Source organism: Nanorana parkeri, unplaced genomic scaffold (genome assembly GCF_000935625.1).
Source record: "Nanorana parkeri isolate BGI_ZX_2015 unplaced genomic scaffold, ASM93562v1 scaffold621, whole genome shotgun sequence".
Lineage (NCBI taxonomy): Eukaryota > Metazoa > Chordata > Amphibia > Anura > Dicroglossidae > Nanorana > Nanorana parkeri.
In genome coordinates this window covers 71,610-95,450 of record NW_017306889.1, presented here as the reverse complement: position 1 = coordinate 95,450, position 23,841 = coordinate 71,610, and the positions used below count along the sequence as shown (strand labels likewise).

Here is a 23,841-nt window from a genome sequence, read left to right as displayed (position 1 = left end):
ATGACTAGATGGTGAAAGACTCTTGTAATTTAGATTCATTGATCTAAGTGCTGTAATATAATTTTATGGCTGAATTAACTCACTAAGATCCTTACAAAACTGGGATTCCAGCTTGAGTAAAATAATAATTTAAAAAAAAGATTGAAAGAGAGTGCTGTTTAGGTTATCTCAGCCCTAGCATGAGAGAATGCCATTGCTAACTTCCTCCAGCAAAAGGTGGGTGCCTGGCTGATATGTTATATTACTGGCTTCTGTGCTTTCTGACCCAGAAGACATTTGCAGATCTGGATAGTTGGAGATAAGTCCGGATAGGCAAACTTGTTTTGGGTCAGTGACCTAAAGTTTGGAAGCATGAAAGTCCATAAAAATATAGTAGCTCCTCTTCATCCATGTTAGGTTAGCATTCCTGGTGGTAAAAATAAAGCTGTCACAAAACCCCTTTTCATATCTGCAAATAAAATAGCTAGGTTCAACACAAATAATAAATCCAAGAAGCAGAGTATCACCATATCATATACTTCACTTTCTACTGGTCTCATTGGTTGCTATGGGTTAGTGCACATAAAGTGGCTCTTAAAACAAACCCTATTAATTTTAAGAGAAATGACAGCCCTCCATCTTTGAAAACATTTGGGGGGAGGGGGTTAATTATAAATGTTCTGGTTGATGTATACACTGAGTGGCCAGATTATTATGACCACCCCATCAGTACTTCGTTGGGCCACGAGATGACTCCACGAGATGACTTCGTTGGGCCGCCTCGTGAGTCCACGAGATGTTGAAAGGTGATGCGAGGAATCTGACACTGCACTGTTGCCCTTCTGTTGTCTTGTACCAGTCTTGTCACTCTCCGTTCTGCCCTAACATTGACTAGTCGCTGACGGCCACAATTCGCATGTTCAGACCCAGATTTTCGGCTGACAGTCCAGTCTTTAAACACTTTAACAACAGCTGCTCTTGAACATTTAACGAATTCTGCTGTTTTACTGATACTCGCTCGCGCCAACAATCTTCCCACGTTCAAAGGCTGTTAAATCACGTTGTTTACCCATATCTTCAGAAAAAAACTGCTTCCCTATTTATAATGGTCTGGCCCTCTAGCCACTTCAGCGCAATATTATAGCTAATTATAGCTAATTTGCCTACAAACTTCAGGTGGTCATAATAAACTGGCCACTCAGTGTAGCTGGGTGAATTCCATTTGCACATCACTAGCACCCATAGATGTCGCTAAAGAGGATAGGAAATTCCTAGCAGGGATGAAGAAGAGCTAGACAGGGTCCTGGCTTGCAGTCCTCTTGCCCTGAATGTTTCAATGGATTACTAGAGCATTTCCCCTATCAAGAGCCCCCTAACCATCAGCACAGCTGAATGGGCTAAATGCTGCAAAAATTGATGAATCAACAACCACTCAGTGTTTTGTGACTTCCAAATATGGACTCCAGCTCTATTTCAAAAACTTCAATTAACACTGAGCTAAGAGGTAAGCTATACCTCCCAACTTTCTGAAATGAGACACCTTTCAGCACAATATATTTAGGCAATGCCACACTCTGTGAACCATTAAGAATTTATATGTCAAAACTGGTTTGTTTAACCCAAAATTGTTTTTTTTCACCATTACTTTTTCTTTATACTGGCTTTTTGATAAATAAAATAAGATAATTAAGAGATAAGATAAGGGGTTTAGTGCAGAATAAAACTTTTGGTAGTTAAATAGAACATTTTCATAGATATCGGTACATCAGATCTAAAAGAGGGATAACTAACGATGAAAGAGGGACAAAAGGATTTGGTTCCAAATGAAGGAAAGCCCATCCAAATGAGGGACAGTTAAGAGGTAAACTACTGCTAACTGCGTTTCTCTGTAAATTCAAATACTAGCTGCGTGTGTAATTATTGTGTGGCTTATTTGAGACTATACTGCAACAAAATGTGTCTTTAAGTTCCTGTGGAACTGATATTTGATAAGTTTACATTATTCTCCCAAGTGCTCTAAAAAGCGTTTCTGCCTGTACAAACTGTGCCACTTTGCAGGAGAGATGTTTTCAAGAGTTCTGACATAGTTGCAACAGATTACTATACATCTTACGAACACATACATGAATCTGTCGCACATCCAGACGTTTGTTGCACTACCACCAGACCGATTTCCAAAGAGTAACAACATCACTATAAGAATTCCAGGGACTGTTATCTGTTGAATTTAACAGAGCTTGGACTATACCCTTGCTCTTACATAAAAATAGAAGTAAAGCCCAATCTCTGTGCTTTAGTAGAAAACAGAAAGCACAGCCCATATGACTGTCTCATGTATGTCTGTAATTAAAAACAATAAAAAGGACCACTTATTAGAGAATTGGAATCCTGGGCAACCAATTGCAGTGGATTTGCAAAGATCTGAGACAGATTTAGTACAGAAGATGTCACTCCAAACTGACGCACATTTAAGAAATGGTCAGAGGCAAGTTTTATTCTGTCACAGTGCAGCAACTTTAGAGCAACTAAGGGAATAATTCATGAATCAAGCTGTAACTTTGTAGTAAATTTATCTCAAAATATGTGTCTTTGCTTCTTTTTAGTATGTTGCGTTGCAGAATTTATAAATGTCCCCCTGAAAGTGCAGGGCACTATGGTTGAGGGTGGGCCATGACGCCCTGCATTCACAGGGGTCTATTCACTAAGCTGCCGTTGGCAGCCGAGTGACTAACCGACCCCAAGCGAAGTGAGCCGAACGCTGTTCGGCTATTCACTTCAGTCTGGTACGGCTGATTCCAGCCGTGTATCTGCTGCAATCAGCCGTACATCAGGTGGCTTCGGGTCGGCCGAACATGCTCAGCATGTTCAGCCGACCCGAAGTGCAGAAGGAGTTCGACTCAGCCGATCCTACATCTGGATCGGCTAAGACGAACCTCCGGCAGGCTACTCGCTTCTGTTCGGTCTATTCTTATAGATGCCGAACAGCAGTGAGTAAATGGCCGCTCGGCTGTTCTGCTCGGTCCCTCTGTGGGACCGAGCAAAACAGAAAAATAGTTTAAAAAGTAGAAAAAAAAATAGAAAACGATTGTGCGGAGCTAGCAGTGACAGCTAGCCGGGCGGTTCTGCTGCCGTCAAAAAAAAAATCCCCATAGGAAAGCATAGCTAGATTCCTATTGGCTATTTCACTTTACAATAGCAAACTAGCTATTGCACCCGCCCTCTGCTGCTGTCAATCACCAGATGGGGACCTGATGGAGAACTGCAGGTCCCCCTCTGCTGATTGACAGCAGCAGTGGGTGGGTGCAATAGCTAGTTTGCTATTGGCTATTGCAAATTGAAATAGCCAATAGGAATCTAGTTATGCTTTCCTATGGGGATTTTTTTTTTCTTCTGACGGCAGCCAACGGTTCCGATGTCAGAAGAAACAAAAAAACCAGAGCAGGGAAAGGTTTACTCTGCTCGATCGAGCAGAGTGAACCTTTCTGGGAGAAAATGTTTCTCTCCCGGGCGGCCTGGAGCCTATTAGACTCCCAGAGCGTACGGGGGAGGAATGACAAATGGCAGTCCTGGTTACCACTGAGAACACGGTGTGTAATGACAGCGTTCCTGGTTACCACTGAGAACACGGTGTGTAATGACAGCGTTCCTGGTTAGCTGGTAACCAGGGACGCTGATCTCTCTGAAAGTGGCCGGAGCCAGCCGTGAGATACATAGTTACATAGTATTTGGGGTTGAATAAAGACATACGTCCATCAAGTCCAACCCATATAGGTCCACGCATCATCTCATTCTTAGGGATACTGGCATCCCTGGATATTACGGTCCCTCAAGATGACGGCTGGCTCCGCCAAGCTGTCAGAAGCAGGCTGTCGGCCGGCCATAGGCCGGCCGCTCGGCCATCTTCGGCTTTCACCTCGGCTCAGTCGAGCCGAGGGCATATGCCACTCGGCCGACTTCGGGAGCTGTATGGGCTGTAGTGGATAGCCCGTACAGCAGCCCTTCGGTTCTACCGAACCGAAGGGGTCCTGGGGCCGAAGCTAGCCGAAGGATCAGCCGAAGCTACGGCTAGAACCTTCGGCAGCTTAGTGAATAGACCCCACAGTCTTTTGGGTTGTGTGACCCTGTGTGTCACTGAGGCCATTTAGTGGTGAAGAAGAGGTACTACTAATGGCAGCTCTTAAGTAAAGGTAAGCATTGCAGCCAGAGACACTTTAAAAAAAATCATGTTTTGTATTATTATTTCAGCAATTGCCATTTTATATATAGTCCCTTTACAGGGAATATCATTCTCCTTTAATCTGGAGATGGCACATTCTAGATGACACATTATAGCCTGCTTACAGAATTCTGATTGGCCAAGAGTCATCACTTTTGTGGCTGAGGTAAGAGGACCTGTCAACTTGGGAGTGGGCTAACAGCAGTTCTGAGCAGAATAAGCATCTCTCTGGATTTTTGCTGCTCTGAGGATTGGTATGCGACAATGTAGTCACCTATATTTCTTAGAAGCATAGTATGTGCGAGATTCTGGTATGGGGAAAAGGCACTTCTAAGTCAGCCCAACTACTCAAAATAAATATGTTGGTGCTTTATTTGCATACTGGTGAATCTCCCAGTAAAGCTCACCAGTTCATGTTGTGAGCAGTGCCATATTGATGGACTTGTGTGTGAGGAGAAGGGGATGTGAGTGAGTATAGTGATTGTGTACATGAAACAGTCGGTGAGAGTACACAGAAAGAAGATGAGAGGGGTCTGATGTCCCTGAGTTTATTTGGAGTAAGGAGTCAGCTTTCAATCAAAAAGCACCAACTAATAAGGTAGGACTGCCTCCAAAAGAAATGAATTCTCCCCATGAGAAAGTATCTGGGACATGAAGGGAAGATGGCTTATTTGTGAAGGAAACTTAGTCTGAATCAATAAACTGACCTGTATACTGCAATAGGGAGTGGTGGTAGCTCTATGGCAGGAATGCACCGTACAACACAGTCTCTTTGAGGGATTACTGGTCCCACATTTATTTTTATGCACTGTATTTACTGAACACAGCTTCGCTTCCGTAGCGAAAACAAAGTCCTGCTTATTTCAGCAAACACATCAGTCCGTATAGTAAGCTTTTGCTTAGCTTAAATAAGCTCAGTATGGTAGGTGAAACCTCCATGTGTTATTGCATTGAAAGGAACAGTCTGTTCACAATTCACAGAGGTTTTTTTAAATACCCTTATCACAGACACTTCCTGTGAAAGAAGAAGGTAGACGTCAGGATGATAAAACCCAAAAGGACACTGAATCAACCCAGAAAAAAATGCTGTACAACTTGTCCAGAAATGTAACACACTATGTACGAGAGCAACACAAACCTGAACTCTTTGCATAAGACAGAGTATCTCTATTGATTACTGCTGTAAACATTTGACCAGTTGTAGACCTCCTTTTAGTTTAAACAATTCTGGCCATTCTACTCAGGCCTCTGTCATTAACAATTTCAAAGCTCTTTCATTTCTACTTAACTGGAGCAAAATGTCCATAAATCACAAGCCAAGGTGTTTGGAGGCTTTGACAGCTATTAAATTCTATAGGCGTGGTCCCTGTAGAATTAGGCAGACATGGGACCAAAATTTCTGATGCTTATATGCATCATTTTTGATGGACTTCTGGTTAACCTGAATCATACTTACTGGATTGCATACCGATGCGATCTGCGCTGGCTGGATCTAATCAGGCACTGTAGAGGGCAACCCGCGGGGGCCTCCAGAGTTCAGCCTAGAGGAGCGAGCGGCCGCTGTGTACAGAGCCGCATCTGTAGCGGCTCTGTACTCTGTAAGTGGCGGTGGAGGGAGCCACTGCACCGACACTCGTTTAGGCAGGTGGTTGAGAACGATGTTCAGGGGTGGCAGAACCTTCTCAACATTTTTATTGCACTAGGTTGTGGCGCTTCCTTCTCCAACTTCTGCTTTCTAGCACACACAGCGGACACCCCGTTCCGGACCTAACAGAAGCCGAACACCAGCAATAGATCCCCTCAAATACGGTCCTTTCCCCTACATTTTCCTGCCTCACCACCAACCACGTCCCTTCCCTTTCCCCCACCTACTCTCCCCCCCCCCCCCACGGCCCCTCGAAGAGCGCTGAACACGGGACAATTCTTCTAATTTTCTGCTATGATGAGTTTTGTGAAAATTACATTTTTTACCACAAGTTTTTGGATACTAAAGAAAGAAAATTCAAATGTTTGCATACTAACGACAAATTTTCCATACTACTAAGTTATTTCATACACACAGCATGGACAGACTTAGAATTCCCCCTTCCCAAAATGCATTCTGCTTCAGGGTCAGTTCACACCAGCTCCAGTGCGTTCCAGCACGTTTCGCTGCTGGAACCCCGGCCGGCTTTCTGCGTTCAGGGGCAGGAGGGTGCCTGACATTGAAATCAATGGCACTGGAGCCAGTCAATGGCATCGCATTGCGATCGCCCGCACCACATCAGTGCTTGCATTCCAGTCCAGTGCGATCTGAAAAAATAGTGCATGCAGCATTTTTTCAGATCGCAATGGACCGGAACGCAGGCACTAATGTGCCATGCATTCTGGTTTGGGCAATTGCTCTGTGATTGGGGGGGCGTGTCTTCGGTGCCATTGACTTCAACGCACCACCACACACCCCCAGGAAGCCTGCTGGGATGTACTGTAGTGCGTTCCAGCAGCGAATTGTGCTGGAACGCACCGGAGCTGGTGTGAACTGGCACTGAGTATAGGGATACCACATTATGTTCCTGGTAGTTATAAGCACATTTATCTAATTCTGAAGGCACTAATGATGACACTGATGCCCAGGGGTCACACAAGGTCATTGGCCATGATCAGATTGCTGTTGGTAAATTTAATTTTTTTTTTTAAACCCACATGGACAAAATTTAAATGGCAAGACCAATACCATAGTGAGGTACGATAGCAACGAAAGTAGTCCTTGCAGATTTCAGGTTGCGAGGGACAGTAGGGACATTATCAACATGTGTCACTCCTTTTCCCATCTTTGCTGCATACATGGCATTAATTGGGGGTGTTCTGTCTGCTTGGATAGAACATATAACAATACTTGTTCACAAGTATTTGAGGAAAACCCTTGCAATTTGGTCACGTTGTACCACAAGCTACAGCTTGTTTCAGAAACTAATGCCTGAAAAGTGGTACCCTGGAATAATAATTGTTCACAAAGAGGTAGTATCCCCGTGGATATAATGGTGACAATAGGGGCCATACAACCCTTCCATTGGTAGGTTGGGCATTCAGGGGACTCCATCTGGCTATCTCTCCCTTTGTAAACAAGGAAATCAAATATGTAACCTGCGCCTCTCTCACACAGTTTGTACAGTTTAATCCCATACTTGGCATGTTCCCTGGGGACATACTGTTTTATGTTAGGTTTGCCTGTGAAGTGGATAAGGAAATGTCAGAAATTTCTTTTGAAAAGAAATTGATATGAGACAAAATTTTGTGGAGTTTATCAAATATGGTGTTTTTTTTGGGATTGATTTCATATTAAGTCCTGGGCGTGACTAAAAAATATATGGCCATGTGGTGGATTGGGTGTGTGGACCAATATGAATTCATTTATTTTTTTTGGTAATTCCAGTGTTGAGAGTCAGGCAAAAACGTGTTTTAAATGCTGATACAGTGATAGGCGTACACTTAAATTGTCTGGAATCTGAATTACTTGCAGTGAACAGTCGGGCATAAAGGTTACATTGTTGTTGTATGATAAAACCTAATAGTTCATCCATGAAAAACTAAAAAAAAAACACTAGTATGGGTTCTCTGGGACTGTGTTACTCTAATTCTTTGTGGCTGATGTTGCAACACCCCACTGTTAGTGCTTGCCTTGTGCACTTCACTAGGATGCACTGAACTGCTAGTGCTTGCCTTGTGCACTTCACTAGGATGCACTGTGCTGCTTGTGCTTGGCTTGTGCACTTCACTTGGTTGTGTAACACTCCTAATATTTGGTGACACAGTAGGCCTAACTCTTTTCGCAGGGACCTCTTCCCCTTCAGAGGTTGCAATTATTGTACCGCTGTTTAAATTTGAATCTAATTGTGAAGAGTATCAGCTGCTCTTATCAGTCATACTAAGAATTTTAAATGCCTCCTGACAACTGTACATTTTTTGGATATTGGGCAGCAAATCAACAACGCTGAAGGAAAAATTACTAAACGTATTGAATACTGACCCAGAAAAATGATTAACAATGCCAGTCGTTGAGGTCTGATGTTGAGAAATTAATACAATTTGTTGACCAGGAAGATACAGTATATACCTGAGTGACTTGTCAGAAAAATTACTGTGGGTTGTAGCAGCTGCTGTTTTTTCCTCCAATGAATATATATAACGTTCCTCAGTGACCATTCAGCAGCTTTGTGAAGAGTCTGAAGAAATGTAAACACTTTTATAGAATGTATACTCACTAGGCAATTCAGCAATAAAAACAATTAGTGTAAGATTAATTTTTTAGGCCCAATGTGAATGGAATCAACTAGATGAAACACAGCTAGAGAAAATTAAACACTATTATACTGTAACTCAAAAGTGATTGAAGTAATCCATAATCTCACAGAATTTAAGGCTCCTTGTCCAGGTGGATATACTGTAGGTCAGAATTTTATAGATAGACAGATAGACAGAATTTTATAGATTAGATAGAGAGACAGTTTTTCGTTTAACTGAAATGTATCATTCATATTTGTGGGTGGCAAGCAAATACCAAAAGAGTTTAATATGACTAAGGTATTGATTTTGAAACCAGGAAAGGACCAAGAAATCATGGCTTGCTATCACCCCATATTATTATTGAATGTTGGCTTAAAAATTATGTTGACTACTATGGCAAAACATTTAAGGAATGTCATTGGAGCCCTAATAAATGAAAATCAGACAGGATTTATGCCAGGATATTCCTTGTTGAGGAATGTAAGACAGTTTTTTTCAGTATTCAATTACTACTCAGCCAGTGCTGAGAAGGCCTTCGATATCATTCAATGGGAACATTTTATAGAGACTTTAAAGAGATTTGGATTTAAAGGTAATTATCTTCAGTGTCTGGGGAACATCTATCAGACCTCCAATGATAATGTATGGTTATATAATTAAGAGAATGAATATCTTCCGAGGAGTAAGGTAGGAGTATCCACGCTCACCATATTATGCTCAGAAAATATCTTCCAGGGGTATTGGTGGGAACTAAATCGGTATTTTTTATTTTTTTTTGCAGATGATGTACTTTTGTATGTCTCTGAACCAAGCTTGTATTCACAGAGCTTATATTTTTCAAAGATTATTGATCTTATTGAAAGATCTTAATCTACAAAATTAACTAAAAAAAAGTAATAATATCTACTGTTAAATAAGGATTATGGGTATGTACCTCTTGGTAGAGAAGGTACGCAGAGGTTTAGATAGTTATAATTAATCTCTACCCATTTGATTTATGTAGAGGCTATGGAGAAATTAAACAAAGGGATAAGATGCTTTCTTTGGAAAGGAAAAAAAAGCAAAATTTAAGATTTAATACTCATTTTTAAGTTGATTGGGCTGGGACTTCCAAATATTTCATGTTATAATACTGCTGTAATGGTAAGAACTGCTTTATTCTGGCTTCTGGAAAAAGATAATGTTATTGCTTTGGATTTGAACATCAATTAGCTGGGGGGCTCTCTATCATTCATAACATGCAAAAAAAAAAAGAATGCTGTGGGATAATTAGGAGATTGACATCTTTTAGAGACACCTAAAGGCATGGAATCTGTTTTGGTAAGATCATAAATGTAAATCTGAGAACTCATACTATCTGCCTATTAGAGGGAATCCAAGGTTTATACCAGGATTAGTCTATAAAATATTTGATCGATCGGAAAAATGGAGATGCCACTCAATTCTGAAATTTTTGGATGAAAAAGGGGCCCCCTTCCTAACTGAGGCATTCAGAAAGGACCTTGGGGTTATTGATGGTTTCTATCTCTCTTAAAGAGGTTTCTAGTTATTTTAAGGGAGATAGTTGATTGTATAGCTACATAAAAGTGGAATGTCTAAACAGCCAGGGGAAGTTAAGCCTCATTATGGAAAATTTGCTAGTTAAAGAGGGGTTTGGGGAAAATAAAAACTTGTTAGGGTGATATGAGATTAAATAGTCTCTTAGTTTACAAAAATAAAAGATAATCATAATAAGAAGTGGAGGACTACCTTCCCGAAGGTAAGAGATTTAGGAAAATCAATGGAGGAGGGCTATAAAAACTGATCTAACAGAAGTAATAAGGACATTCACAATTGCGGTGCTCCAATAGATGCAATGGCAGGTTGTGGGGTACCTAAAGTGAACCCTAACAATGAACTCTCTTATTTTCTCCTTTTTAATCTGCTAAATATTTAATTGAATGTGTTTTGTTACATCTGTTTCATAAGTGTAAAGTTAAAGTAAAGTAACAAAATACTGTTGATTTTGCAAGAAATCTTGTGAGCTGGTAACTTCCTATGTTGTCTGCCTGTGCACAAGGAGGGATTAGAGAGATGAGGAGGGGGGGATTATTGAAGTTTGTGTTCTTTGTAATCTATCAGAAATGAAGTAGTCAAGACTAACACCATGTGCTTAGGAATTCATGTCATTTCAAATGGGAGGGTAGAGGCATACTATATTCCTGACACATCAAAAGCTATTTTTCTGTACTTGCAGTATGTTTAAAAGGATAAACACGGGGAAACATGGGGAAATGTCTATGTATTCCCGAAATGTACTAAATTTTTATTTATTTTTTTGCCTTGACGTACGCTTGAATTTTCCGCATTATAGAGGAACGGTAAGCCAAATGAAAGAGCTTCAGGGCTGCTAGGGCTTCAGGGCTGCTGGGAATGGCACCTAAAATGCTCAGATAATGCCCAGCCTACACTTCTATTTAACTAATGCCCTTCTAAACCCCGACTCCCCCTTATTATCTACTACCATTTTGGTATTAATGGCCGCAACATCCGCTAGCCCACCCAGATTTAAATTAGAGTAGAACTAGTTGGGCTTCTGGGCCACCACTAGTATGCATGACATCATCCATTGCACATCCAAATCTAAATTAAAAACTTTCATTTTAAATCTGGTTTAGGAGATTTTGAATGGGGGTTCAAACCAAGTGTAATCTAAGTGCATTATTCATGTGTATTTGTCATTGAATCATACTAGTATCTTGGAACTAATATAGCTGATTTTAAAGAATTCTCCAATTCAGCTCACTTTCCAGTTCAGCTGTTTTGTCCTAAATTGTTCACTTCTCCTGTCTTCTCCAAACTCTTCACCCTTTTGTGAATAACCCTGTGTATTCAAGAAATACCACCACCTGAAGTATCTTCTAAATCTGACATGTCAGGGAGTGTCAGCAGCATTGGAAACAGGATGGGAGACTTAGGTGGTTACAATCTCTTTAAGATCGCAAACAAGGCCCCTGTGTACTTAGTCCAAAGAAGACATGTTTCTGGTTGCATGGACAAAAGAGGGGCTAGATCCTTATTATTTTTAGAATCCCGCACTTTATCAGTGAATCTGTGCTTAAGGATGTTTAAAGTGTTCCTTGTAAGACTGCTCCCACACAAAGAGGGATCATCTAGGCAGATACAGGGGGTGCCACCACAATTGATAGAGTTCAGAGTAATAGTTTATATAAAAGGATTGATATGATAAAACAGCCAACAGATTTAGGGAGGCCACAATTCCCCCTTCATCAGGGCTTCCTCAATTGTTACTTAGTACCTTTCAGGAGTGTTTAGACTAAAAGAAAATAAATAATGATAGTTCACAGTTTGTAGTGTCCACAGAGGAGACAATGTTTCTGGCTGTGTCAGTATGGTTTTGACTGTGTCACTGCAACCATGTATCCGATTGTGATAGTACGGTTCTTACTGTGTCTCTGCAGAGGTTTCCAGTTATGTCAGTATGGTACTGACTGTCTTTGTGGACACATTTCTGATTGTATTTGTGTTCATTTGGTTTTGATTGTTAAGACACCAGTTGTTATCTGTTTACTATTTGGGCAAGGCTATCATTCAATACAAATAACTTATGTTCAATTCACAAATTCCTCTTGTTTTTGTGGCAAAATGCATGCGCTGTGTGCATTGGGGGTACAAGGCCAAAGCAGTTGTTGGGGATAAGCGTCACACAAGGTAGTTGGCCTAGGAGAAAAAAAAAATATAAATCCAGCCCTGTATGAAAAGTGTACAGTATGTGTACAAAGACACTAACCACGAAACGAATGTTGCTTTACAAGTTCCTCCCCTCTTCGCAGCTTCCATATCAAATTCCTCTTTCCACACAGAATCCCACACATAGTCAAGGTTGACTGTTTTTTAATCAGTGCTCGACAAACGAGTGAAATCCTATCATAACCACATGCGTTGAAGTGACTGACCTGGTCACGCAGCATTCAGAATTCCTCAATTTGACATCTCTAACAACCAAAGCGTACAAGCACTAAGCCCATGTGCATCAGTAGGTACAACACTTTGATGTGGTTTCACCCTACAAGTTCTTAAAAAGAGATTACAAAAGTGTAAGTACCATCATTCCAGTAAGCATTTTAACTAAACTTACATGTGTTATACATGTTACAATCTTTTTACAAAAGACCTTAAACTTATATGATGACATGCCTGAACTATCTAATCAATTTGTATCCATTCTGGCAAGCCATTGTACAGCATAGCTGTTGGTAGATCTAAAGGAGATTATACACTCATATTGTAAGTTGTGTGGTGAGATTTAATTTGAGGTTATAGTTTTGTTTTTCTTTAATTAGCTAGTATGCTCTAATAGCCTTAGTAGCTCCAAATTAGCCTGCACCTTTCCCTCCCAATAGGTGTTACAAGACTGGATTCACTCATATTGGTGGAACTTCTTCACCTGTCTTCCTTTCCCCCATGGTGTGTTGTGACTCATATTGTATGTTCTGCAACATATTAGATAGGGCATGCAGTCAGAGCTGAAGGTGGCCATATCTGTATTATGTTCCTGCACTGACTGGGTTTGCTGCCTAGCTAGTGGTCAAAGCCTTGGAAGCAGGCAATGGCATTGTTGTGTTTTGATTCCTACCCAATTGTGGCTTTGACTTTTTTTTGTACTGTCAATTTGGTGATCATGGTAACAATGGTGGCTGCTAAGCTGATAACTAAAAAGAGGCCTGAGTATTACAGGTGTAAAAAAAACTAGTGTGGATGGGGGAGACCACATACCAAATGGTTGAAATCCATAAACCATTATGTATGCCATCCCTCCCATCCACACTTGGCGGAGGCAGTGGAAGACTTAGGAGAGCAGAAAGTTCATGTCCGACCTTGTATATATTGTATTTGAGTCAAGTGAAACATGTTTGGTATATTATCTTTGGCTGCAAATTTCATTAGTTGGCTACAGATCAACTAATGTCCTTATTGCAAGGCTAGACTATTAATATACTCTATGACTATATATTAATATAGCATGATAATAATGACAGTAAAATCAAACCTTCGCAGCAGTCTTTTCTTGCCATGGACTTTAAAAACGTTATGTATACAACAACATTGTACCGATAGATTGATATTTTCTGAAAGAGAAGCCAAGCATACATAGCATGCACATGTTAATTACTGTGGTAGTTTCCATTCAGCATTAAGCCTAGGGTTACATGGTTGATTATTGTTGGGAGTTATTATTATTGTGGTCACTGGTACCAATGTTGGGTTTATTATCGCAGTGACTGACACAAATGCTAGGGATTAGTATTGCAACATCAATGCTGGAGGGTATTATTGCGTCGACTAACACCAATGCTAGGACCTATTATTGTAGTAACTGACACCATAGCTGGAGTTTATTATTGAGGTCACTAATGCTGGGAGGGGGTCAATGCATCAATGCAGGGAAGGGGACATGAATTCTGGGGGTAGTTATTATTATGGTTGTTGGCACCAGTGCTGGGGATTATTATTGCGGTGACTGACACAAATGCTAGGGGTTATTATTGTGGTGAATTGCACTGTGCACAATGCATTGTTATGGCCACTGACACCAATGCTGAGAGTTATTAGTGCGACCACTGACACCAATGCTGGAGGTTATTATGGCAGCAACTGACAAGCAATGCTGGGGAATATTGTTGTGGCAACTGACACCAATGCTTAGGGTATTATTGCAGTCACTAACATTAGTGCTGGGGGTTAATATGCAGTCAATATGCGTTTTTTATTTCGCCCACCGACACCAATGCTGAGAGTTACTATTACTGCCACTGACACCAATGATGAGGCTTATTTTACTCCCAATTTCTTTTCGGTATGCATTGGAAAATACAGCAGTACCAACATTTTTTTTAAGCATTGAGGTGCATTACAGCCCATTGATTTTGAAAATGCTGCCTAACTTGACGCATTGTACTTCAGTGCACAAATATGAGCTGCAATTGTGGAGCCGTATGGAGATATTGGGAATCACAGGTAAGGTGCCCTCTGTAATTTTCAGGTTAACCACTATGCCTTCCTGGAAAAAGTCTTGTGGACGAAACATATCAGAAAGGGAGGGCACATGCTGATGTTGGTACGATGGTAGGAAGTGACTGACACTACACTGAAAGGTTCGGAGGTATGAGCATTCTTGATAGATATTTGCTTCTTGTTATCTAAACTCTCTGAAACCAGTTAGATGAGATCAGGGGAAGCTGGAGAGACAAACGGGAGAAGGATTGCAAACCCTGGTGTGTCTTTGACCATACTGTTTAAATATGGTCAATTAAATTTGGTTAATGCAGTGATTTATTGCTGGGCACTGGGCAGAGTGGAGCACTGATTTCTTTCACTGGAACTAATTGATTATTGAATTGGATATTATATAGACTCTTTTACACTGATTGTGGACTATTACATTTGCGCTATTAGATGTTTTACAAGATTTCATATGTATTAGATTTACATTATTACTAATATTCGGTGTGTGTTTAATTTGAAAAGTGTGGTGCACATTGTATACAAGTTTCACTGCATAATTATTGATATTGTTAGCACGGCAGTTACATTTGTTCTATTATTGTTTATACCATAGTGTGGATATTTTGGGCATTTATACCACGCATCCTCTTGCCCTTGTACAAAATTGAAAAGCAGATCAGAATTGTCTAATTAGTGATCCACATGCAAGATTATATTAAGATCAAATTATTGTACATGAAAATGAAATGAAGACGGTTCCTTGGAAATCACACTTGGAAAGGTGCTTATATGTAGCAGCATATTTTATTGATTTAACCATAATGTGAACTCATTAAAAGCTTGTGAAGAGACACTACTAAGGCTTTCTTTATGTCCAGAAAGTTAACCAGAATTATCACACATTGTCCTTAAACTAGGAACTTTAGGTTGTCTCGTAGTATTTGTGCAGGAGTAAAGCCATGTGTTTAAAAGCTCCCATTGATTTCAGTTGTGAATGACTTTTCGAGACTGATTATATTAACAGCGAGGTATCATGATAGTGTTTCTGAGTAGTATGCTGACACATCACAACACTCACTATGTGAAACTGAAAAATCATTCGTATCATCAGTTTCAGACTAGCAGTTCCATTTTTGATTACTGTATATGCAGGTTTTTCTTTCATTCTTGGATTTTTTTTCTGCTTTCTGAGAACTGGTGAATCTCCTATATCTGAATCTCCTATAATTTCCACTTCATTCTCAGCCTGTGATAAAATCAGCAGAGGGAGGAGATGTCTGGAATTCAACTATTTTGAAGTGGACAGCAGAGCTAGAATGAAAATCTAACAAATGCCCCATTGTACTTCTACGTTCAGTCCTCCTTCCATTTTAGATTGTAAACAGAGCTGAGTCCTTTTACAATGAAACAGACCCTATTAACACATCTGTTGTACTCTCAGCTTAAAGTACATGTAAAATGACAACATTTTAAAGTTACACTTCAGTCAAAATAAAAAATAACCTTATGCATAAAGGAGCATAGTTTACCTGCTGAGCTGTTCAGTTTTCAATCCAAACATTGCTGTAGTGTACCAGTCCACCCTTTTGTGGGAAAAACACCCTTTTGTCTGTTTTTTTGGTGATCCAGGACTATACCTGCTGGTGATGCTGGGGCACCCTCCTGGCTGCCTCTTATTCACGTAAAGCCCGGTGTTAAAAAATATTGGCAGTTTTTCACTGCTACCAATCAGGTTCAAACTTGCCTTGAAGGTGTAAATGTGACTGGTTTGCAGGAAGCAATTATATATACATTAGACAACAAGATCTACATTACTACTCCCCTCCTACTGATCATATATAAAGGTTTGTGCATATTCTGCAGGGACACAAATCAGATTACGGTAAATTGAGTGAACCTTCTAATTCAAAGTGACACTAAACTTAGAAACGCATTTAAGTATCTTAACTATTAACAAAAATGTATCTTATTTGTGTATCACTCAGCTGTAGATTCTCAAATCATTTCTGAATGCATGCTGATACTGTCAGCACAAATTTAGAGAGCGTGATACACAAATAAGATACATTTTTGTTAATAGTTAAGATACTTAAATGCATTTTTAAGATTTAACTTCCGAGTTTAGTGTCACTTTAAGTATAGTTGCTACATTTACTGGATAGCAATAGTAACTCCAATATGCTTACATTTTGTGCCTCAAATTGCTCTTTAGTTATCATATGTATTTATGTACATATGCACATACAGTATCTACAATATTACATTAATTATGATTTATAATACAGAAGTCAGTGTTTGCAAGCAATGTAAAAGCTTGTGATTTGGGCACTGCCTCCAACAATTGGGCCATGAAGAGGTTTAACAAAAGAGAAACAATGTGTATTTAGTCCTTTTTTCGATAGATATCTGGTCTTAGTCTGAGTACTTAGTCCATGTGGATGAGTGCTTAGTCCTTTATGGATGAATATTTAATCCTTTAGGGATGAGTATTTAGTTATACGGTATTTAGTGCTTTATGGATGGGTATTTAGTCCTTTATGGATGAGTACTTAGTCCATGTGGGTGAGTACTTAGTCCTTTATGGATGTGTATTTAGTCCTTTATGGATTAATATTTAGTCTTTTAGGAATGGGTATTTAGTCATTTAAGGATAGGTATTAATTGCTTTTTGGATGGGTATTTAGTCCCTTATGGATGGGTATTTAGGGCTTTATGGATCGGTATTTACACCTTTATGGATGGGTGTTTAGTCCTTTATGGATGAATATTTAGTCCTTTAGGGATGGATATTTAGTCCTTTATGGATGGGTATTTATTGCTTTATGGATGGGATTTACTTAGTGCTTTATGGATGGGTATTTAGGGCTTTATGGATGGGTATTTAGTCCTTTATGGATGGGTATATAGTGCCTTATTGATGGGTATTTAGTGCTTTATGGATGGGTATATAGTCCTTTAAGGATGGTATTTAGTCCTTCATGGGTAGGTATTTAGTCCTTTATGAAAGGGTAGCTGACATGTTGTCTTTCAATCTTACTAAGACATACTAATCAGCTTCTCTCTTCAGTTTGTTCAGTTAAGCTTTAAAATAAAAGATGGCTGCTGATTAGTTGCCATGCACATGTGCTCCAGAATTTGTCTGCTCCAGTTTTGATAAATTCCCTTCTCTGTATACCTACATATACCTAGCCACATCAACTAATTCAAAATAACCAAGAACTGGCATATTTTCATTGTCTACTATATTATCCTTCCATGTGTCTTTAAACAGTGTAGGATATCTGAAGACCATATCAGCATTTAGTGTCAGGTTGAGCCATTCAGCGTAACACAACACAAAGCATTTTATCATATAAATAATATAGTGTCATAAAAGGTTGTGTAGTTGCGAAGCAACTGTACTGGAGCACTAATTACAAGTGGGTAGATTTCAGGCAATGATGGTCTATATATGCTAATAGGTCTTTCCAAAATTAAAATGGCACAGTAGGTCAATACTGTACTCTCAATAGGCAGGAATTTATTTAATGATTTTTATCAAATGTTGCCTGATATCACTCGTCTCATTTCCACCATTAGCGGTATACCTACACCTATGGACCCCTGGATATGCCTCTTCCATCTTAACCCCCTCTCAGCACGTCCGTATAAGAGATCGGTGATTCCCTTTATGCTCAATGCCGCAAAAGCCCTTATTCCCAAATACTGGAGATCTGCCCACATACCTACTGTGGCGGAATGGCTGACACGGGTAGACCACCTGCGATTGATGGAAGAATTGCACCACTCTCCATGCTAATTTTGTATGCCGGTAGCTGTCATATACCTCATCATATTATGCTATGTCTCCTATAAATCGACCATTGACCCACTAGTGGGGCCATGGGAATGTATGTGTCACGCAATGCCTCGCCACGGGACTGACCATGCTGAGCCCCACTCGCCCCAACATACCCCCACCAAGGGAATCCCTGGTTCCCCTACATCCCTGATGTCCCCTGGTGTTTCCTGTCCCACCACATCCCCTCTGTACTATATGTAATGTGATTGTCCATATGTTAGTATACACTGTATTGTATTTCTGTATTTCTGTGAACTGTTATACTTTGAAAACCTTTAATAAAAACTTAATATGAAAAAAAAAAAAATTACAATTAACTTCTATACTGCAGTGTATCTACTACAACAGGACCTCTAAGACCCATTCTCCCACACCTACTCAGCTGTTTAGCTGCATCCAAAGCAGATTTTATCTTAAATAAACTGATACTTAAAGGGCACCTGTTATGACAGAAATATGTAGACAGCAATTGCTGTACCTTCCATCTAAAAATGCTAGCTGTGTCTGGTCTACATAATTTCTGAGTCACTGGCAAAAAACATCTACCATATATACTCGAGTATAAGCCGAGATTTTCAGCCCATTTTTTTGGGTGAAAAGTGCCCCCCCTCGGCTTATACTCGAGTCAGCGCCAGCGCGTCTTCTTACTTACCTCGCCGAGCGTCGCGTCACTGCTGCTCCGGTGGGCGGCGCTCCGAGCGGGGTCATCTGGCAGTCTCCGGGTCCTAATTTAGGTGGCCGGAGACTGCCAGATGACCCCGCTCGGAGCGCCGCACACCGGAGCAGCAGCGACGCTCAGCGAGGTAAGTAAGAAGAAAAAAAAAACCCCCGCAGCGGCCAGTCAGGCAGGGGAGCAGGGATGAGTCAGCGGCGCGCTGATCAGGCGAGAGGAGCTCCAGGTGGGGTTGTAATTTAGCGGGCAGGCACCTCTGAGCCAGCTAAATTAGGACCCCACCTGGAGCTCCTCCCACTGGACCAGCGCGCCGCTGACTCGTCCCTGCTCTCTCCGTGATGTGATGATCGATCACCGGCACACGGACACAGTGAGTGAGGGCAGATGGGGGGGGGAGGGGGGGTAGTGAGAGATTTATTAAGCAATTATATATGTATTGTCTGCACTGTATTAGCAGTATATACTCTATATAGAGTATATACTGCTAATACAGTGCAGACAATACATTTACAATTATACTAACATGAATGTATTAAATGATCTGTATGTAGCCCTGTACTATGGATCATTTAACCCATTCATGTTAGCAGAGGATCATTGTAAATGTATTGTTGCAGGCACTCTATATGTACATGTACTATATACTACATATAGAGTGCACTGAACAATAGATTTACAATTATCCTCTGCTAATATGAATGGGTTAAATGATCCGTAGTACATGATATGTAGCCCTGTACCCCCTTTTCCACTTACAGAGCTAGGTTATTTTTCTTTTAAATAAATATTCATGTAATTTTATTGGTATCTATCTACCAGTAGCTGCCTCATTTCCCACCCTCAGCTTATATTCGGGTCAATACTTTTTCCCAGTTTTTTTTGGTCAAATTAGGTACCTCGTCTTATATTCGGGACGGCTTATACTCGAGTATATACGGTGTACAGATAAATGCTTCTGACTTGACTTTGACTTCTCATGCTGATTGCTTGTTCTAACTTAGAGAGTGTTAATTCCAGAAACTGGCAGGAGCAGGTTAATAATTAGCCTACATGATTCTTTATTGACAGGTATATTTTAAAGTCTACGTTTATCTCTTTTCATGTTACCCTCATATTTATGATGTCACCGCACTTGTAGTCCATCAGCACATCCTCCCATCCTTGCTACAGAATGCTCATACCTTAGTACAGACTGGGATGGAAGGAAGAGTCTGCAGGAGCCAGAGCGTTGCACCAGTAAAGCAGTTTAAATGCTTTACTAGTTCCAAAGCAAAAAAATTATAAATGTACATATTTTCTTTTATGAATATGTGTGCATTCATTTTTTTAAAGGTGGACTTTAACTTTAAAGCATATCTAAACCAAAAAATAAAAATTTAATACACTGCAGCTAACCAGTCCTTAGATGTGGTGGCTGCATTAGTTTATTCATTTTAGGCTTTTTTCTCTTCCTTTTCATTGAGTGATCTGGCCAGTACCATACTTCCTGTCCAAGGATGTCTTCACTCTATGGAGGAGCAATGGAGCCACCCTTGGACAGCAGCACTGTCATCCTATGGAGAGGGGAGTGTTTGATGGACTAGCAGATTTTGATGGAGTTGACCAGCAAATTAAAGCAGAACTCCAGCTGACACTTTTTAGGCTGTTACAGCAAAAGTTTCATAATAATAAATGCTATCCGTTATAAGCATCCTCGTCAGTATCAAATGGTTTGTCTCATCCTTCAGTTTGGTCTATTAAAGGAAGTTGAAAAATAGCAGACTTACTGACCAGATCACAAGGTGAAAAAAGCTTAAAAAAAGAAAACTATTGCAGCCCCCACATTGGTAAGCTATAATATGTTCCATTTATGTTTTTGGGTTTAAATACACTTTGAGTCCCTATTCACACTTTTGCGTTGAATTCATCACTTGTTAATGGAACCCCAAACACAGCCGGTAAAATGCACGTCTGTGCCCGCGCACCAAACATGCATAAATACCTGGTCAAAAAACGCATGAAGCTCACAACTCAAGCTTCTGCATGAGCTTTTTTGCCACATTTGTAACGTGTGCTGCAAACCTGCCACACACCGCAAGTGTACACCAAGTGTGAACGGGGTCTAAACAAGACCCAGCTCTTGTATGAGGTCTAACAGAATTCCTCTTGGTGCTCTCCATCAATTTATTTGGCCGTAGAAGCATGAAATGCCCCCTGATGAAGTCACGTGTAACTACGACGTAACGTACCCTGGGAGTATTCCGAGAAATGGCAGCGCTATAATCTGAATTAGGAGATGTTATCTGGCTTGGATGCGTTTTTATCATTTATGTTTGTTTATTGGGAGTGGACGGTGAAAGGCGCAAAGCGCACAGAGGATTTTGTTTTGCTATATCACTTGATGTAAACCCATGTAGGATTGGTGGGTGCACAACTTTTATTTTATTGCACTATTGGTGTATCAATTTAAAGTGCACTTTTCTCATGTTTATTGCAGTTTATAATATGTAATTGTTGCACTATTAATCAGAGTGGACTCTTTTGATAAGATTCTATATATCTGTTGAAAATTAGCACCTTTTAATAAGAATGTAATACATAAATGTCACAGAAGTTTAACTATTTAGGGGTATGAGCGGGCACATTATTGATTAATTATTGCAGTAGCATGAAAAGCTGAATCTGCAGTAAAAAAGAGTACAATTTAAACTATTTCACAATTCCTGGAATCCGTTTTTCTTGGCCATGTTTCAATTACTATTCATTTATACCTGTTATGTGTCGTAAAATATTAAATTGCACAACACTTTGATAACATCACAATCGCCTTTAGTTTTGACAAGCACGTGCAAATTGTACATGTGTTTCGATCAATATTACTAACAATTATTTTCTATCAGTCAACTTGTATTCAGGTTTATTGGCCATATCTTGGATTCTAAAAATCCATTTTATGAAATGCTTGCAACATCTAAAGACAAGCTGATAAAGTAACTCAAATCCAGCCAAATACATAGCAACTCGCATCCCAAAGCTTTTATGGTAAGTAAATCATTTTTATTGCAGTCTGTTCTTATTGTTGTTGTTTTTTCTTACATGACTGAAAACTAAAGAAATGCCTGTTCAAAAAAGCCAACCAACTAAGTTTGGGCTATAAATTATTTTAATTCTAATCATAATTTTAATCATTTGTTGGCAAGGGATTAGGTCTTTGTTCACAGCTACGACAGTGTAAATCAACATATTGCAGTCAAGCAGTTGTAAACAAAGAGCTTACTAGTGATCGGTTCGAATTTGAACTTTAGAACATGAGAAAAGAACATGGAAAATTTTAATTCAAACTTGAACTTAATGCAAGTCTATGGAACTTGAAAAATTAGTTGTCCCCTTTTTCAAGGCTTATATGCAAGTTAATGGCCATAAAAGGTTTATGGGGATACGGGTACTGCCCTGGGGGACATGTATCAATGAAAAAAAACGCTTGTGATGAACTCCCACTGTAGAATGGCATTCTGACAGTTTCCGGCAAAATATAAACAATTGGGCGGAGCTAGCGGTGACAGCTAGCTAGCTCCGCCCAACTGTTTACAGCTGTACGGCATCTGACAGGTGAGCCATTATTGGGCAAAGTCACCATTACTTTGCCCAGCCATGGCTCTTAAGGTGCCCATACACTACACGATTCTCGTACGAGAATCGCAGGAAATCCCGCGATTTCAGCTGGTTTGAATGATGCTCGGGAGACAAATGCCGAACGGGCCGGTGTGCGCACGTGCACACTGCCCGTTCAGCATTGCGGTCATCGGAATCCCGCCCCTCAGGGGGGCGCGCTTCCGATGATCGCAAGTACGATCTGCCTGCCCAAGATGGGCAGATCATACCTTTTTTTAATTACTTTACAACCATCGCAAGACTAAGGTCTTGCGATGGATGTAAAGTGTATGGCCACCTTTACAGAGTACTGTGCCCTGATTTAGCCAATCAGTGCTCACAAGGCACTGTGCTGTGTACAGGGAATGCCCTGATAGTTTGTGTGTTTGCCGAACACACGAACTGTTGATGTTCGAGTCGAACTCTTGCTCCACATCAAGCACATCAAGCACATCCCTAGCGCTTACCATATTATAGATTATCTGCAGATTTTCTATGGTCAGATGGAAAAAGTGCAACAGATTCCTCCATCCACGATAAACTGTGTGGCTGGAGGAATCTCCCACTGGGCCAAGCTTCAGTATCTTGCTAGTCGGCCCCGCTGGCTCTCAATATACCTGAACAATCTGATTGGATGCAGGCATTGTTCAGGTGTTTTAAGAGCCAGCGGGGCTGATTAGCAAGATACTGATGCTTTTTGATAAGGCTATAGGAGCATTTATCATATTTCATCTGTAAAACTATTGTGACTTGTCTTGCTAATCTCATATATTGTCTATGTATATATATATTAATATTGTTTCACGCTCTACAGAATTATTTTTTAAAAACACCACGACTGAGTTTTTTACAAAGTCATTTTTCATTTTATTCTTATGATTATTTAATTTCATGTGTGCCATATCCAACGCTATATCCATATTCAAATCTATTTAAACACAACAGGATCCTTCCTGTCTGTGCTGCATGGCCGGTCGATTTCTTCTGTGCCAGAGTCATCTTGTTTCTCTAATTAATTGCTTTGGATTGTTGATACTTGTCCAACTAATACCTGTTATATCATCAGCTCATCTAGAACACCCAGCTACTTTACCATCATTTTCTTTAACAAGATGTCCCAGTTTCTAGTGCCAAGCCAAGATTTGACATGCATACTTCAAATTCCATGTCCTTGTTCCCATTCTCAGTCTCGAAGGCACTGTCCTCATAATACTTATTTTGTCACATTATAAG

The 23,841-nt window shown here is 40.2% G+C and overlaps 1 protein-coding gene across 1 annotated transcript in view; it reads left to right on the top strand.

Annotated features, from left to right (window-relative positions):
* Positions 1 to 21,860: 21,860 nt before the first annotated feature.
* The window catches only part of TMPRSS9 (transmembrane protease, serine 9), a 62,442-nt gene continuing 60,461 nt past the window's right edge, over positions 21,861 to 23,841 (top strand). The window contains exon 1 of the mRNA XM_018563005.1: positions 21,861 to 21,999. The gene's annotated coding sequence lies outside the window, so the exon portion shown is untranslated. The remainder of the gene's footprint in view (positions 22,000 to 23,841) is intronic.